General features: G+C 40.1%; 1 long non-coding RNA gene across 1 annotated transcript in view; it reads right to left on the bottom strand.

Moving 5' to 3' along the window:
• The window catches only part of LOC122459282, a 40300-nt gene that overhangs the window by 12011 nt on the left and 10650 nt on the right, over positions 1-17639 (bottom strand). The window contains exons 2-4 of the long non-coding RNA XR_006279849.1: positions 6767-6869; positions 3837-3919; positions 2129-2218 (exon numbers count right to left, since the gene is read on the bottom strand). This is a non-coding gene — a long non-coding RNA (uncharacterized LOC122459282). The remainder of the gene's footprint in view (positions 1-2128; positions 2219-3836; positions 3920-6766; positions 6870-17639) is intronic.

Here is a 17639-nt window from a genome sequence, read left to right as displayed (position 1 = left end):
AAAGTTTGCCTACCCCTGTGTTAACATGATTCTGAAACTATCCAACAGTAAAAAGTAAAACAAGGTTTGGAGTTTGGTATACAGAGACTGCACCCAGGTTAATATCGTGGCAAACATACTATTAAACAACCTTTTAAGTTTTATTAAAGATATGGAAACGGGAAAGCAGTTAAAGCACTTGAAATGTAAAATATTAATGAAGGCTTTCATTTTAACAACATTCCATGTTCCATTTCCTTTTAGCTGGAGAGAATTTTTAGAAGGAAAGCCTATTTGGCAGGCTTTTGGAAAATAATAGCTGTCCTTTAGAGGGGAAAAGAAGAAAAAATTAGCTGAGTGGGACTGGAGTTGTTATTGTTTATGTCCAGTCCAGTTTCCTAAAAGACAAAACAAGACAAACATACAAGAGTGGGGAGAAAATAACAGCAAAGATAGAAAACACAGCTTCTGTCTCTGGTGTTGACTCTCATTTGCAACCTCTCTCCTAGAGAAATACAACCATGGGACTCGGGTTTATCAGCCATTCTCAAGACTCAATACACTTGTATTAGCATCAGGCTGTTTAAGGCATTGCTTTTAGTCATCTCTGTAGTCATAGGCTTACAGCAATGTTGCTAAATATACAGTCTTGGATAACTAAGACAGACTTTTATTAGACAGAAGGGAAAAGGAGAATAGGAAAAAGAAATAAGGTGGGAAAGGAAAAGGATACATGTGTGTGTGTATGTGACAAAGTCTCCCATCTAAGGTGGCAGTTGGGATTTAGCCAGAGCCGATTGAGGTGGAGGTGGCGACATTATCAGAGTCCCTCTCTTTGGCCTGGTCTAGTCAGGACGTCTCTGAGGATCAGGACAATGAATGCTCACCAGTGTTACAGTAGATCCTGCATCATTGGAGATGGTGGGAATGGTATACATGATGGTGAAGCTCACTGCAGCAATTGTTGGCAGACAACTTCTGCTGATTTCCCTCCAAAAGTCTTTTCTTTTAAAGAACCGTAGGCAGGAGAGATGGGCAGAATAGCCTATCTTCTCATTATTTTATCCACCAAACAGGCCTAATTTCCAATACATCAATTTTGGTCTATTCATTTCTGTTCCCATACTTTTCTTGTTTACCGGGCACGATCTCAACACAGTCCTTGAGTTATATCAGCAGGCCTTTTTGTTTGGACTAATTCAGTTTTTGTCTCATTTTTGCACCTTTTCCCATCAACATTTATTTTACATTATTGTGATTTTTATGAACTTTCAGTTCTTACAGTTAAGCTAACAATGAGGGTAATTTTCTAACCCAGTTACTACAACAGTGGCTCCCATCCATTTCAGTGGGAGTCACATGTGAGCATCTGAAAGCAGAACTTGGCCATAAAACTTTTATAGGAAACCTTTGTGTAAAAGCTTATGCTACTAAGCTTTGGAATGTATTGTAGCCAAAGACTGCAAGTTTGATATTGCTTGACTTTTTGTTCTTTTCATAATTCACTGTTTAAGTCGTACATGCTGTAACTCTGAATAGTACTGTATTCCATATAAACTATGCATACACAAGTACTTCCAAGGAAAGCTTTGCTTTTTGTGGTCACACTAGTACCCATGTAAGCGAATCAGATTTTTAAATTGTTTCTGTGTGTACTACAAGCAGCTATTTTCTTAATTCATATATATTTTCAGACTATATGCTCTCAGTGCAGTAGGCCAAAATCACTGGTGGTATAAGCAAATGAAGTTCAGGAGTTACTATCACTTACAATAAGAAAAGGAGTACTTGTGGCACCTTAGAGACTAACAAATTTATTAGAGCATAAGCTTTCGTGAGCTACAGCTCACTTCATCGAAATGCATCTGATGAAGTGAGCTGTAGCTCATGAAAGCTTATGCTCTAATAAATTTATTAGTCTCTAAGGTGCCACAAGTACTCCTTTTCTTTTTGCGAATACAGACTAACACGGCTGCTACTCTGAAACCTATCACTTACAATATAAGTGAATTTGGTAGTATTGATTGCTATACTAAGGATGAAACTGAAATGTTTTAAGTGGGCTATATACTATTGAATTATCTTAATTATTATAACTTATAGTATAGTCATAGAGACAGCAAATAGGGATATTATAGAGTGGACTCACCTTAGAACTGGCTGCCCAGATCCTTCAGCCTCTTGATGGGAGAGAAACAAAGTGAGATGAAGGCTAGCTTCCTTATTTGGGACCCATCTTCTGATAGAAGCAGAACAAACTGATCATTCCTGACACAGGGCTTGATTCTGCAAAATGCTGAGCACAGGCCCCAAAGCCAACAAAACATGTAAGAACATATTTGGCCATGATCCAGCAAAGTGCTTGAAGTTAGAGTGTTCAGCACCTTGTAGGATTGAGGCCACATTGAGATCTCTCCAGGAGATAGGATTACTGTGGTTAGACATAAGGCAGACTGTGCTGATAACTATTTCTATTGACTCAATTCCCTATGTCTGAATATATCCAAAGGACTCAAAGTTAATGGAAGCCTTTTAATTTACTTCATTGGGATTTGGATCAAGATCATTCAGTTATTTGCTATGAAGTTATCATGAGATATCTAAGTAAGATATCTAGTCAGTGATGTGGAAGAGCTCATGGTCACCATACCTATCAGTACTAATATTATAGACAGGTGTAGAAGAGAAGACCTGGAATCTAAATTTAGCAGAAAGGATATTGATCAAAATAGAACCTGTAGAGCTGACTGTCAAGGAGTCACAGGTCCGATGCTCTGGAACTGCTCTGTATGAAGCCACCCAGGACTCTGGAGTAGCGTAATTCCCCTTAAGGCATGCTATTGAGGGCAAGGAACTTCCTCGGCTATGGTCTTCCTGTGTCTGATCTCAGAGCATTTAGCACCCCTGTTCTCACCATGCACTTCCCACAGTGGGTCCACCTGTATGGAACCCCTGGGGAAGCCAGAGGGGTCCTGCACCCCAACTTTGCAATCAGCAATGACTCTCAGCCAGTGTTGCAAAACAGAAGGTTTATTAGTCTCGAGGATGACAACATAGAACAGAGCTTGCTAGCACAGAAATCAGGATCATTCAGTAAAGACCATCTTGGGGTGACCCAGTGCCACGTGCCCCCTGTGACCTCTCAACAGGAGACTGACCCCTTCCAGCGGCCAGACCTCTGACACCCCCATTGACCCTCCTCTGGTCTTTGTCTTACTTCCCAGGCAAAGTATCACCTGATCGCATCTCCCTTCTGGCTCTCAGGTTACAAAGTACATCCAGTACTTATGTGCAGGCTGCTGTAGCAGCCTTGCCTGCCCCAGAGGGTCTCAGCAAAAGTCACACACCCTTATTCCTACCACATATACATTGGTGTAATACACAGGGAAAATGAAATACATACAGTATTAATGCAAAACAGTAAGACTCACATAGGCTCACATACAACATAACAAGGGGAAAAACCCCACTTCATCACACTGACACAGAAAAACAACAATGATTTGGTGGATTACTTAAACTAAGAGAAAGCTGACAGGTGCTGTAGAGCACTCAGGTCTGGTTAAGACATATGCTAAGGATGTCAATAATACAAAGTTAATATAAAAAGATTAATATGAAGAAGAAAAATAGTGGAAAAGGAAAAAGATATGAGATTTACAGTTGCTGACTAGAATCCATCAGGCCAGGCATAAGATCTGTTAGTTCATCTGTAGTGTTATGCATGTGTAACACATGCTTTATGTTATGGGTTATACAGGGTTCTTCAAAAATACATTATAGAAGGTCCCATGAAAAATAAAACTGGTCAAGATAATCTCTTTAGGAACCACAGTTGTGGCTGAGATGGTACTTACATTCTACATGATTTATAACTTTCTTCAAAATTATCTTCTGGGATTAAATCTCTCACAATTGTTATCAGACCAGGAAATCCTTTCTATTAAATAAAAGCCATAAGTCAGCACAAAAAATGCTTTCCAGATATTTTAAAAAGCATTGTAGATACTTTTTGACCTTGGATAACTCAAACCATTTGACATTTTAAAAACGTAAAATTTGGCTCACACTATATGTATTCCTCAGTGAGGAATGTGCATTTTGCTGAATGTGAAAAATACTGGTTGAGACACAAAGAAGTTTTGAATGAAGAAAAGCACTATAAAATCACTATTAGTTATTTTTCCACACCAACTTGCATGTGCTTTGCATGTGGCTAAGCAGATATGTACCCAGCTAATCTGCCATCTTTTCCCATTAATCCCCTTTACTGTATTTGCCAGAATTAGGAAGAAGCTCAGCAAGTGTGGTCTTTCTGCAAATTTTGGCTATTAAATTTTCAATGGGACTATTCTCACATGTAACTTTACTCACATTCATAAATGTTTGCAGGATTGGGGGCAGGTAAAAAAACCTCCATTTTTCAGGGACTGTCTTTTTACAGTGCCTAGTACAATGAGGTCTTGATTCTTGTTTGGAGTCTTTGCATGATACGACAAACAAAGAAAAAAGGATTTGTTGGTTATTTAATTGTAGATCAGGCACTGACTTCCTACCGTGGCCTTGATAAAGCACTTAGGCAACAGTCCTGTAAAGGCCTGGAGATCTTCATTCCCAAGTTAATGGGAACTGAGACTGTGCAGCACTTTGCAGGACTGGGCCTATACTTCTTTGCTTCAGTTTCCCTATTTGTAAAATGAGGGTAATAGAACATAGCGACATGCCTCAGAATTGGTGTTGTAAAGATTAATGAGTTGAAGTTTGTGAAATGCTTTGAAGATGAAAAGTGTTGTGCAAAAGCTAAGAATTATTACATAAGCACTCATTAAATCTCTGCCTTACAATTTATGGTATTTTATTACAATGGTGCTATTTGTGCTACTGATAAAGCTTGTGTCAGCATATCTATTGTAAACGCCTATCTTTAGAAGTTTATACTCTAACCCTAAAACTGTGCTTAAGGTTAATATTTGGCATACAAGTAAGTCACCAGGACCAGATGGTATTCACTCAAGAGTTCTGAAGGAACTCAGATATGAAAATGCAGAATTACTAACTGTGCTATGTAACCTATTGCTTAAATCATCCTCTGTACCTGATAACTGGAAGCTAGCTAATGTAATGCCAATTTAAAAAAAAAGATTACAGAGGTGATCCTGGTAATTACAGGCCGGTAAGCCTAACTTCAGTATCGGGCAAATTGGTTGAAACTATAGTAAAGAGCAGAATTATTGGACACATACATGAACATAATATTTTTGGGGAAAAGTCAACATGGCTTTTGTAAAAGGAAATCATGCCTTACCAATCTATTAGAATTCTTTGAGGGCGTCAACAAACATGGACAAGGGTGATTCAGTGGATATAGTGTACTTGGACTTTCAAAAGCCTTTGATAAAGGTCCCCCACCAGAGGCTCTTAAGCAAAGTAAGCTTTGGGATAAGAGGAAAAGTCCTCTCAGATAAGTATATAGTTAAAGGATAGGAAACAAAGGCAAGGAATAAATGGTCAGTTTTCACAGTGGAGAAAGGTAAATAGCGGGGTTTTCCAAAGATCTGTTTTGGGACCTGTGCTGCTCAATATATTTAGAAATGATCTGGAAAAAAAGAATCAGCAAGTGGCAAAGCTTCCAAATGATACAAAATTATTCAAGATAGTTAAGTCCAAAGCTGACTGAAGAGTTACAAAGGGATCTCAGAAAACTGCATAAGCTGGCAACAAAATGGCAGATGAAATTCAAAGTTGATAAGGACAAAGTAATGCACATTGGAAAACATAATCCCACCTATACATATAAAATGACAGACTAAATTAGCTGTTACCACTTAAGAAAGAGATCTTGGCATCATCATGGATAGTTCTATAAAAACATCTGCTCAGTATGAGGCAGCACTTTAAAAAGCTAACAGAATGTTAGGAAACACTAGGACAGGGATAGATAATAAGACAGTAACTATCATAATGCCACTATATAAATCCATGGTATGCCCATATCTTCAACACTGCATTCAATTCTGGTTGCCCCATCTGAAAAAAAGATATTAGAATTGGAAAAGGTACAGCGAAGGGCAACAAAAATAATTATGGGTATGGACCAGTTTCCATACGAGGAGAGATTAAAAAGATTGGGACTGTTCATCTTAGAAAAGAGATGACTAAGGGGGGATATGATAGAGGTCCATAAAATCATGAATGTTGTGAAGAAAGCAAATATGGAAGTGTTATTTACTTCTTCACATAACACAAGAACCAGGGGTCACCCAATGAAATTAGTAGGTAGCAGGTTTAAAACAAACAAAAGGAAGTACTTCTTCACACAACACACAGTAAACCTGTGGAACTTGTTGCCAGGGGATGTTGTGAAGGCCAAAAGTATAAGTGGGTCCAAAAAAGAATTAGATGAGTTCATGGAAAATAGGTCCATCAATGGTTATTACCCAAGATGGTCAGGGATGCAACTCCATGCTCTGAATGTCCCTAATCCTCTGACTGGCAGAAGCTGGGTCTTGATGACGGGGGATGGATCACTTGATAATTGTCCTTTTCAGTTCATTCCCTCTGAAGCATCTGGCAGCATCCGCTGTCAGAAGACAGGATACTGGGCTTGATGGACCATTGGTCTGACCTCAGTATGGCCATTCTTATGTTCAGCCTGAGAGCAAACACTTTTTAACATTTGACTGTTTCAAGGAAACTGAAAAATAAACATTTTGTAGTCTGAAGGTTGTTGCCCTCCTATTATATATCTCAAAATTATCTTTTAAAATAATATTGGAATTTTTATTACCATTACTTATGTAGCTAGAAAAAAATTATTTTCTGGTCCAATCCCTGAATGCATTTTGCACCCAAAATGCTCTTTGGCTCATTTGGAGTTCTGGATGCTGTATCTGTAAGCATAAAACACAAACAAACAAACAAACAACAATAGACGCCAAAAAATACAGACAAATGATCTCAGTCTTCTGGTGCATTCTAAATATTATTCAGAAATGTTCCAGAAAACAGCAGCACATATGTAATATAGCTATATTACAAGAAAAAAACCTGTAATCAAATAGAAGAATAACAATGATGGAAAAAGAATATGACTACTTAGAGACACCCATTGCTTATGGGCATAGTGGGTGGAACTTGATCTCTCTTCTATCTAACTCCTTGCCAATTCACTCTAAACTTTATTACTAATCTTCATTCTGCATCAAACATTGGAACAGAAGGGATTTAGGAACTTTTGTATGGAAAATAATAAATTCATTTTAACATCCATTAATGTCAGAAAGAAAACTGGACCTGAGATTCTATATTTAGAATCTGTCTATAAACTGGAAGTGGAGTGCGGCTCTGTGTTCATACAACACAAGACCATTCTATCGTATTTTATAAACACAATTAGGATTACTTAACTTTCCTTTAAGTGGTTACTACTGGGCTCTTCCTAGCGTAAGAGAAAGATAAAGCAAGGAAAAGTAGAGTTAAGGTTGGTGCTAAGCTTACAATACCTTAACTTAGTATTTCCTGACTTTCAGATTTTTTTTTAATTGTGGTGACAATGTTCTAGAACTGTTCAATGTTTACAACCCTCCCTTAGCAACGCTTTTTTATTAGGGACTCTATCTGTACTTCTCACATGCATGAATCCATAAAACTGGCAGCTTCAGATGTAAAAGACCAATGATTAACTACCAAGAAAGACACTTGGAGCTTAATGGTAGTGCTAGTTACCCAGCTAATCATTTATATATTACAAATATCCATATATACTCTCCATTTCATATTGAGAGCATGGGGTGATAAGAGTGGGCACAATACAAATGTTATTGATAAATTAGATAGGAATCTATTTATGATAATGTTCAGTCTCTTTAAGAGCTTCAAAATCTTGTTGCTATCACTTTTAAGATCAAAGGAAATCAAAACTGCATCCAAGGACAGCTAATCAACAGATTTCTTAGCATGATGCAACAGGCAGTGCTTTTCGGGTAATTTCATGCAGCAAACCTCTGGTATTAGGATAAATAAATTGCAAGTAGTGGACCTCATATACTTTCACTGAGAGCTAGAAAAAGCTTCAAACAAGTTAGCTGCTGGCTGTGGCCAGCATTCTCAAGATATGAATATCCAAAAGGTGTAAGGTGATTTTATTTATTTTTATGTGCATTAAATAGCCTCCCAAAATTGCTTTATCTACAGTTTTGTAGGAAATCTAGTTAACAAGAAAAATGGGGAGCTAGGGAAAACTTCACAGACATCAATGGAGTGTCATCCACTAACACCTAGTCTGAATTTGGCCCCAGAGATGTTAAACCTAATTACAGTTAAAAGCTTTTAAGCCTCAAATTATTAGAGATTAAAGATAGTGACACAATTTTGGAATCTGTTGATGGACCCACAGAATTACTAAAATTATCACTGGAAACTAAATTTGATACAGCCATTCCAGGTAGAAATGCTCTTCTGGGTCTTTTACTAGATCCTACTCTTAGGCTTTGTCCACACTGCCAATTGAACCACAAAACTTTTGTCATTCACAGGTGCTTAAAGAAGCCTTCCCCCCCGCCGCCAAAAGACAAAAGTTTTGCCACGGCAAGTGGCAGTGTAAACGGCTCATTGTTGGCAGGAGTGCTCTCCTGTCGACAACATGAACGCCGCTCGTAGGGGGTGGAAGTATTTTGTCGGCAAAAGTGCTGACAAACAGCTTTTACAATGCCTGACTTTTAGCGACATGGACATGTCAACATGGCCGTGTCGCTAAAAGCTGTGTAGTGTAGACAAAGCCTTACTGGTGAGACATTATCAGCTCCCAGTATTATACTTTATCATTATAGTGATTTTTAAACAGCAGTCCAAATTACTCCCTAGTGTAACTAAACTGAAACTAATGATGTTACAAAAGATAAATTTGATCCAAGGCATTGAACAAAATGAGGCCCTATACCTCCATACAGATGTTCCTACCTCTTGGGGGTATCCTGAGAGCCTTATGGATCGCAATTGATTTAGGGACTTTTTGCTTTAGAATTCTGTCTTATTGCCATTGTTTATGTTTTAGTACTCTGTGTGTCATTTTAAGGTAATGATAACCTGTTTAAAAAAATCATTTTTTTAAAAAAAAAGTCTTGAACACTTTAGATTAATCAAAATAATTTTAAAAATTCACTATTTATTGACAGGTTTCAGAGTAGCAGCCGTGTTAGTCTGTATTCGCAAAAAGAAAAGGAGTACTTGTGGCACCTTAGAGACTAACAAAATTATTAGAGCATAAGCTTTCGTGAGCTACAGCTCACTTCATCGGACGCTGATTTATTGATTTATGATTTATTATGTTTAATTTTTGCTCATCTCTCAGCTTGGAGAATTAAAAATAGACCAGTTGTTTATACTTCTGTTTCAAATCAATTCACTTTAACGTTATCAAGCATTAGCCCAGTGCTGCAGTGTTTGGCATACAAACATTAGGGTGAAATATTTATTTGTAAGAATATTTTTAAAAAAATGTTTCCATTGTACTTTTTAAAAAATCATTAAATCATTTCTACTGATTTTAAATTTTTAAAATTAATTTATAACAAAACAAATTTCAGCCAAATTTGATCTGACAATGTCTTTTTAAAATTTTAGACAGAGTTTTCTGTGTTTCTGTAAGAAGCTTATTGTAGAAACTGTGAGATGGAAAAGTTATTACTAATAGAGAAAGTTCTGAATTAATTCATTTAATTCTGTAATGCAGGAAAGAGCCATACTTTATTACAGAAGAGTATAAGAAATCTTTGGTATAAATATCAAAAATTTTCCACATGAAAACTATTTGAGAATAGGTTTATATACCTGCCACAGCTAATCAGAAAAGCAAAATCATCCATTGTATCTCCTGTCAGCAATATTTGAAATTGTAAGGGGCCTACTATGCATTAACTTGAGTGTGTTTTTGGAAATATGCCAGTATGCCAGTATTTCACAAATGTGGAGTCATATTCATGCAAAATAATTTGGACCAGGTAGGAAATACCTTATTTACATTATTGTAGGTATCATGTTTTTTTCTATTCAACCAATGTATTTTTCTTTTCAAATATTGGTCTCATATAGATACAATTGTTGAGGTTTACTATTTTGTGCTATTTATAGGAATTGCTAAAAACAGTTCAAAAGAGAATCAAATTAGAATTAATTCAACAAACCATTATGTTGACAGAGCTTGTCTCTTCAGAGGAACTAAATAACTATTTCATTCAAATTTAAATTTATTTTAAATTAGCGATATTATAGAATCATAGAAGTGTAGGACTGGAAATGACCTCAATATGTGATCTAGTCCAGCCCCCTGCACACAAAGCAGGATTAAGCAATAACTAGACCATTCCTGACACGTGTTTGTCTAACCTGTTCTTAAAAACCTCCAATGACAAAGACTCCAAAACCTCCCTCTGCAGTTTGTTCCAGTGCTTAACTACCCTGACAGTTAGGAAGTTTTTCCTAATGTCCACCTAAACCTGCTTTGCTGCAATTTAAACCCATTGCTTCTTGTCTTATCCTCAGAGTTTAACAAGAACATTTTTTCACCCTCCTTCTTGTAACAACCTTTTATGTACTTGAAAACAATCATGTCCCCTCCTCAGTCTTCTCTTCTCCAGATGAAACAAACTCATTTTTTTCAATCTTTCCTCATAGGTCATGTTTGTTGCTCTTCCCTGGACTTTCTCTAATTTGTCCACATCTTTCCTGAAACATGACGTCCAAAACTGGACACAGTACTCCAGCTGATGCCTAATCAGTGCAGAGTAGAGGAGAAGAATTACTTCTTGTGTCTTGCTTACAACACTGCTTCTAATACATCCCAGAATGATATTCGCTTTTATTGCATCAGTGTTACAGTGTTGACTCATGTTTAGCTTGTGATCCACTGTAACCTCCAGATCCCTTTCCGTGGTACTACTTCCTAGGCAGTCATTTCTCATTTTGTATGTGTGTGACTGATTGTTTCTTTCTAAATGGAATACTTTGCATTTGTCCTTATTGATTTCATCCTATTTACTTCAGACCATTTCTCCAGTTTGTCCAGATCATTTTGAATTTTAATCCTATCCTCCAAAGCACTTGCACCTTGGTATCATCCACAAACTTTATAAGTTTCAGAGTGGTAGCTGTGTTAGTCTGTATCAGCAAAAACAACAAGGAGTTCTTGTGGCACCTTAGAGACTAACAAATTTATTTGGGCATAAACTTTTGTAGGCTAAAACCCACTTCATCAGATGCATGGAGTGGAAAAAACAGTAGGGAAGTATCAATTAAGGTGAAAGTGGGCTATTCTTAACAGTTGACAAGAAGGGGTGGAAATAACTTTTTTAGTGCTAATTAGGCGAATGTAATCATATCAAACAATTGACAAGAAGGTGTGAGTATCAGCAGGAGGAAATTAGTTTTTGTAGTGAGAAATTCCCAGTCTTTATTCAGGCCTAATTTGATGGTGTCCAGTTTGCAAATTAATTCCAGTTCTGCAGTTTCTTATTGGAGTCTGTTTTTGAAGTTTTTTTGTTGAAGACTTGCCACTCTTAAGTCTGTTATTGAATGTCCAGGGAGACTGACGTGTTCTCCTACTGGTTTTTGAATGTTATAATTCTTGATGTCAGATTTGTGTCCATTTATTCTTTTGCATAGAGATTGTCCAGTTTTTCCAATGTACAGGGCAGAGGGGCATTCCTTGCACATGATGGCTTATATATCACATTGGTAGATGTGCAGGTGAATGAGCCTCTGATGATGTGGCTGATGTGGTCAGGCTGCTGAACGAAAAGGATCAGGCTGTCTCCAGGGAGCTGCTACAGGCCCTGACTGCAGAGCCAACGCATGCAGAGCCCCAAATGGATTCCAGGCTGGTGGATGAACCCATAGAAGAGGCTGCGCTGTCAGGAGCTACATTGCTTGAGGACCCCAGGGGAACTGTGGACCACTGTTGGCGAAGACAGGGTAGGAAGCAGCCCAGAGGACTTAGACTTTGCTCCACTGGGTGAAACGGGGAACCAGTCAGTGTGTTTTGGGAGGATCCCTGCTGACTTGGTAGCAAGTAATCCTGCCACTGCCAGGACCTTGGCTGGGGCTCAGAAGAGCAGGGAGGGCCCGTGTCCCCCTATGCTGGACGTCAACCACCCCTGAGTGGCGCCCCACTTCCCCAGTGGGCCAATTGGCCACACCATCCCACAGTTGACTTTATTGACTCCAGCCATTGAGCCATGCTTCCCTGAGTGGAAGGACCACTCTATTAACTCCAGCTACTAGGCTGTACTACCACATTTTATAGTAAGGGTCATCAGCATAGGACCTAACCAGGTGCGTACAGCCTCTTCCCTTTCTTTTGACCACAAGTGACCCGATACCCTGTGAAGGGGTGTACCTACCTCGCAACACTTGATTGTTTGCTCCATTATCTTTCCGGGTACTGAAGTTAAGCTGACTGGTTTGTAATTCTCCGTGTTGTCCTTATTCCCCTTTTTAGAGATTGGCACTATATTTGCCCTCTTTCAGTCCTCTAAAAGCTCTCTTGTCATCCATGAGTTTTTGAAGATAATGGATAATGGCTCAGATATTGCCTCAGTCAGTTCCTTGAGTATTCCAAGAAGCTCCCTGAGTATTCTAGGAGTATTTTTATTTAGTTTAGTGCATTGAGATAAGTATAATCATTTGTAGAAAAAAGGCTGAGAAGTAAGAAATCCCTGGCAATACTCAAAGTTGCCTCACCACAGTAGTTTAAGGCCCATACTGTCAATCAAACCCTAACCCCGCCCCTTGACCCCTTAAGCCTCACCCCTTAACCCCTGTCCCCTTCACCGGAAGGCCCGTGCCAAGGGGTATTACTTCCGGGGTCACAGCTGCCACATGACCGGAAGCAAGATGTGTCATGTGACCCCTCTAACAATGCCTCCAACTTCCCTCTACCAATCAGAAAGGGTTTCACCCCTCTAGGACTGCCCCGAGAGGAGATTTGAGGGCAGGGCAAGTTCCAGGGCAGGTTGTCCTCTCCGGAAGTGGGTTGTGTGACCCCTCTAACAACTCCTCCCACTTCCCTCTACCAATCAGGATGGGTTTTGTCCCAATAGGATCAGCCCCAAGAGGAGATTTGACCAATCGGTGAGTTCCAGGGTGGGGTGACCTGTCCAGAAATGATTCGTGTGACCCCTCTAACAACTCCTCCCACCAACCTCTACCAATCAGGCCGCCCCGAGAGCAGATTTGACCAAAATAGGGCAGGTTCTGGGATGGGGTGAACCAACCAGAAGATGGGGGTGTGACCCCTCTGCCAATCAGAGCGCAGCATCATCACCCCATAAGTCCCAGCGTCGGGCAGAAGAGGCCATCTTTTACCAAGAGCATGTTTTAGAAATCGTGGAAACATGGACTTCTTCACCACCTCCTTGAGAACTTTGGACTTTGTTTTAGCCCCGAGCACCTTTGGACTTGTGTGGAAAAAGCGCTACATCAGTGACAGTTCCGAGGAGGACACTTTGGCCCAACTGTTGGTGGATACAGTGGAAACTGACTCCAAAACTCAGCTGCTCGTGAGGCACCCCGATGAGCATGATGGTCTCTTGTTGTCCATCCCCCTGGAGATGGAAGGTTATCATGGCTTGGTGGAGTTACGGGTGGACAAGGTGAACAGGAAAGACGTGGCTCAGGTAAATAAATGTTTAAGAAGTGACAGTCAGGGTGGGGGGTGGGGTGTGTGGAACGGGGTGGGGTTGTGGAATGGTGGGGTGTGTGGAATGGAGTTAGGAACCAGGGATTGTGTAAATCAAAAACCAAGCAGTGGGGTGCTTACACTCTTTCTCTTCTGAAAAAAATCTCTCGACAGCTCGATGAAGCCTTTCTAGAGGCCTTTGAGAACTTACATATCGGTAGCCCTGTGGGAGTAAATGTATCATGCATCAGCTGTTTTTGCTCATGTCTGAGACACAAATCTCAAGAGGAAAAGGACAAAATGGAAGAATGAACCAGCACAGACTCCCTCATGTTAGGAGTCATAGCGTCCATTTTTACAGGCGGTTATAAAAGGTTGTGTTAAACCAGGCGATTAATAAAACTTATTTAAATGTGTTAATATGAATGTCATCCCCCACCCATACTTGTGTTAGTAAAAGATGGTGCCAGTTACAGTCATGTCTCCAGAGATGGCTCTGTTAAAGAAAATATATTATACCCCCGGGGAAGTTAGGAGCTTTGGCGGGGTGAACCCTCTTTTTCAAGTGGCCAAAAAGCATAGTAAAACGTTAAATAGAAGACAGGTAACAGCTTGGCTTTCAGACTAGGATGCTTACACTTTACACAAACCGGCTCACTTACGTTTTAAAAGAAACAAGACCATTTTTTCAGATGTGGATTCGCAATGTCAGGCAGATTTGGTGGATATGCACCAGTTCTCCAAACACAACAGCAATTTTAAGTACATCTTAACAGTGGTAGACATTCTATCCAAATATGCCTGGGCCTTAGGCCTAAGAGACAAGACGAGTGGTGAGGTATCCAAGGCCTGTAAAGCTATTTTTAGCGAAGGGCGTGTGCCTCAAAAATTACAAACCGATCAGGGGAAAGAATTTTTAAACAAACCTTTAAGCAGATTGTTAAAGCGGCATGGCATTCACCATTTTGTTACTAATAATGAAGTCAAAGCAGGAGTTGTGAAGCGATTTAACAGAACTTTAAAAACTAGGATGTGGAGATATTTTACAGCCCATAACACCTTTCACTACATCTATGTGTTTCCTGACTTTATAAAGAGTTACAACCAGAGCTTTCACAGAACTATTCGTACCAGACCTGCTGATGTTAACCCTTCAAATTCTCTGAAGGTATGGAAAACGGTTTATGGAGATGGTTTTAAAATAAAACCAGTTGTTGCCCATTTTAGAAAAGTCAACCACGTAAGACTATCTAAAACAAAAGGAGCTTTTGAAAAAGGTTATGAACAGACAAAAGGTTATACTGATGAGATATTCATAGTGGATGAAGCCTTAACCAGGGGTCAGAGACCTGTATACTGATTAAAAGATTATAAGGGTGAGACAGTTACTGGATCTTTTTACCCTGAAGAATTACAAAAAGTAAACCCCAAACGAGATAGGATTTAAAGGATTGAAAAAGTTCTAGCGGAGAAAGGAAAAGGGAGAAAAAAGCAACTACTGGTGAAATGGTTGGGGTGGCCTGATAAGTTTAACAGCTGGGTGAAAGCGTCTCAACTCTGTGACATTTAGACACAAACAACAAAGAAACAACAAAAATAAATAAAAGTTATTCCTCCTACAAAGACAGAGAAAATGAGCGACGGTGGGTTTTACATTACTTTGCCCAGCAACGCCAGCTCTCCAGTTTTTCCCCAAAACACCAGCTCGAACTTTACAATACGGCTAATTAAGCCCTTGGATCTCCCGGGTGCCTGGGAGGTGGGGTTAGTGGAAATACAATATCCGCACAGCTGGAACACTATCAATGAAGACACCCCTTTTGAAATCACCTTTAGAGATATGGCGTGGAGTTTCATCCTATGACGAGGTTATTACTCATCCATACCCCGAATTACTGGATCATCTGAACAGTACCATGGCTCGTCACCCCGGACTGCCTGAGATTGTCATGAACTACGACCCTGTGGGTAGAAAAATTAGACTTAAATCCATCGCTTTTACTTATATGTTTTCTACCAGCGGGGAGCTAGCTAACATTCTGGGCTTGGGCCTCAAACGCAGCGTCCAAAAATTCCCTTTCTCGGCAGACATTACAGGGGGTTTTAATTCCTTGAATCTGTATACGGATATCGTAGAACATCAGTTTGTGGGGGACTTTTCTGTTCACCTGTTACGTTGTGTCCCCGTCCAAGGAAGGAACAACGAGTTTGTCACCATCACCTACGATAAACCTCATTACATCCCTATCAGTAAACACCACATCGACACCATTACCATGAAATAAAGACAGATCAGAACAGAAGCATCTCATTTCACTTTGTCAAGTTGATCATCAAGCTACACCTGCGTCTCCGGACAGAGCAAGTTTTCTAAAAAGCAAAACACTATTATGGCGATTCTAAAAAATTACAGCGACCCCAACATCTACAGGAAATATTACAAAGCCAGGCGGGATATGCTCTTCCTGGATATCATGGGGCCCCCATGATGTATGGGGCGAGCGTGGGTGGAATATTCCGTAGCCTCTTTCGAAAAGCCGTACCACTTTTGAGGAGGGGGCTAGAGATTATTAAACCCCACGTAAAAACTGCAGCTCAAAAAATAGCTAAAGACATGGTAGGCCATGTCTCCCGTGCTGTTCTGGAGAAGGTGGGGAATACAGCTTCACAGGAAGGATCAGGGCTGATGTACATTAAAAGGAGGAAGAAGAGAAAGAGAAATGTGTCATACTCGAGATGCAAAGGTCCCCCGAAATCCTTTAAAAGAAGGGCTTTAACCCACAGGGTCAGCCATAAGCGAAAGTCCAAGAGGAAGCTGGGGTGAAAGAGGAGATGCTCTCCGCCTGATAAAAGAGATATATTTTAATCAACATGGCTTTTGTTCACTGCGGGTCTGAAGAGTGCACCAAATCCGAACTAGACTTGTTCCAAATAGCCCCTACGCAGACCATCATTGAGAAAAGCATCTAGATTGAGGTGCCACCTCTGTCGGCCATTACAGAGTCTGCCTCCATTGACTTTTTTATAGCAGGGAATGCCGTAGATTATATGGATTTAAACAACACACTGTTGTACCTGTGTTGCAAGATTGTAAAAGGAGACGGAACTGAACTCGCCGCGGACGCTGAGGTGGGCCTGGTGAATTACCCAGTGGCCTCTATTTTTAGTCAGCTGGATGTCACGCTGGGAGACCGCAGCAACAACTGCGACCCTTACAGCGCCTTTATAGAATCGGTGCTCAATTACAGCAACGACACCCTCGCCACACAATTTTCCGCTGGCCTCTTTTACAAAGACACTGCCGGACAACAGGAAGAAACGGGGTTGGATGGCAAAAATCTAGGGTTTGTGAGGCATGCAAAGCTGACTGCCCAAACCAGAACAGTAGAGCTTCTGGGTCATCTACACAGCGATCTGTATTTTCAAGAAAAACTATTGTTGAACGGAGTGGATGTGAAAATTAAACTGACACGCAGTAAAGATGCTTTCTGTTTAATGGGCAGTGGAACCGAAGGCTTTAAACTGCGCATTCTATCAGCATCCCTTTTTGTGAAGAAAGTATGGGTGGCCCCGAGCGTTCGCCAGGGGCATGCTGAGGCCATGCTTACCGCTAATGCTAAATGCCCTGTGGACCATGTGGGAATGAAAGTGTTTAGCATCCCTGTGGGCAGCAGGGTAAGTAACCAGGAGAACCTGTTTTTGGGACAGTTACCCAAAATGCTTGTCCTAGGGTTTGTGGATAATGATCCACTAAAGTTACATTAAAAATCCCTTTCATTTTAAGCATTACAATATTAATTTTGTGGCCTTGTATGTGGATGGTGAACAGATACCAACCAAGCCTCTGCAACCAGACTTCGAGGCAGGACACTGTGTGAGAGAATACATTAGTCTATAAGCTTCTGGTGTGGAAGCATTTAAATCCACCACCAGGTAGCCATAAGACCTTTTGGTAGCATCCTCAAAGGCTTCTAGAAAGAATTGAGCT

Source organism: Dermochelys coriacea, chromosome 3, assembly GCF_009764565.3.
Source record: "Dermochelys coriacea isolate rDerCor1 chromosome 3, rDerCor1.pri.v4, whole genome shotgun sequence".
NCBI lineage: Eukaryota > Metazoa > Chordata > Testudines > Dermochelyidae > Dermochelys > Dermochelys coriacea.
Note: the sequence above shows the minus strand (reverse complement) of the source record. Positions and strands in the feature narration are given on the sequence as shown.